Genomic DNA, 1,973 nt, shown 5'->3' on the forward strand with positions numbered 1-1,973 from the left:
AATTTGAAGAAAAAAAAAGAATCACATGATTATTTCACTAGATGCAGAGAAAGTGTTTGATAAAGTCCAGCACCATTTTGATGAAAAGCTTTGGAGAAACTAGGATTCCAGGGAATATTCCTGAATATAATTAAGGCTGTGACAAACCCACAGTGAGTGTTGTACTTAGTTGTGAAAAGTTAAAGCCATTTCCTTTAAAATCAGGAACAAGACAAGGTTGTCCGCTCTCTCTTCTCCTTTTAAACATAATACTAGAATTCCTAGCCAGAGCAATAAGGCAAAAAGTAGCCATAAAGGAGATCCAAATAAGAAAAGATGAAGTTAAACTCTTTGCAGATGACATGATCCTGTAACTAAAGAACCCCATAGACGCTACTCCCAAGTTACTTGAGCTAATCCAAAACTTTGGCAAATTAACAGGATGTAAAATAAATCCTCAAAAATCAATGGCTTTTATATGTGGCAACAACCCGAAGAGCGAGGCTGAAATCAGGAAAGCAATTCGTTTTCCAATAGCCTCAAAAAGCATAAAATACTTAGGAATAACCTTAACCAAGGAAGTGAAAGATCTCTATGATGAGAAGTTTAAAAACCTGAAAAAGAAAATTTAGGAAATGGAAAAACCTTTCATTTTCCTGGATTGGGAGGATTAACATTGAGAAAATAGGGCCTATATTTTAAATAATTGTTTCATTACTATTTGTTAATCTCTTACTTGCAAATCCTAAATTCCTCAGAGTTAGAGAGATGCTGACTGGCCAAGATGAGTCTATTCCTAGCTACTCTGAAGACACAGATCAGGAAAAGAAAACAAGTTTGGGTTTATAGTAACTGGTAACTGTCTTCTTTGTCAAGAATCCTGGGAAACAGTAAGTATAGATAAAGGGGGACTATTATCCTTATATTTTCTCAAATGCTTCTTTGAATTAGACATATATTAAAAATTGCAATCTCTCTGTGGACTCCATTTTCCCAGTCTGCCCAGTTAACAGTTTTCCCTTCTTGTGGATGAGCAGAGTCCTGAGGAAGACCCATGCTCCCACCTAATGAAGGGAGCTGCTGTCCTTTTTCATTCTGCTCACAGCGGGTCTGGGTAGGTTCATGCATCTGTCACTGTTATGCATGATGCAGATGCTACCACAGGTGGCTCTTGACTTGCCAGCAGCCAAAGAAACAGCTTTTCAAATATATTTTCAGGTGTGTCTGGCATGCAAATTGTCAGATTCATGAACAAGCCAGAAATTTCAACTAAGACAAAAAATGAAGATGGAATGAGAATCCTTCAGAGCGAGGACCACAGTCTGTCTCTTGCTTCTGCCAGAGTTCAGGTAGAGTGGTAGAGGGCACTCCTCTCCTTCCTTCCTTGGCTTTAGCTGGAAGGATGCTTCCCTTCCTATAGAAGTCATTATTCAATTCTAGTGCCCTACCTACAGCTGCTAAGTTTCTTGTACTTTAACAGTTTGTATGTAAGTATTGACATTTAGTAGTTTATTTTTAATATATTCTTTTCTGTCTGTCTGTCTGTCTCTCTCTCTCTCTCTCTCTCTCTTTCTCTTTCTGTGTGTGTGTGTGTTGTTTGCTATGAGGGATTGAGCCCAAGATGTTGTATATACCTCTGAGGACAGACTGAGTGGGCAAAGTCCATTATACTACTAACTAACTAACTTGTAAATTCCTAAGAATTAGGGAGATTTTGACTGGGTGTGGCTCCAGTCTTAGATACTCAGAAGGCACAGATCAGAAGGATTACAATTTGAAGCCATCTTGGGCAAAAACTGTGAGATTCCATCTCAACTGCTGAAAAGCTATTGCTCCAACACATATCTGTCATATCAATAGAAAGCATAAATAGGAAGAATCACAGAATCCAGGTCAGCCTGAGCATAGAGGTATGACCATCTCAAAAATAGCCAAAGCCAAAAAAATAGTCACCTGAGTGGTGCAGGTGATAGAGTACTTCCCTAGTCCCCAAT

This window comes from Perognathus longimembris, chromosome 16, assembly GCF_023159225.1.
Source record: "Perognathus longimembris pacificus isolate PPM17 chromosome 16, ASM2315922v1, whole genome shotgun sequence".
NCBI lineage: Eukaryota > Metazoa > Chordata > Mammalia > Rodentia > Heteromyidae > Perognathus > Perognathus longimembris.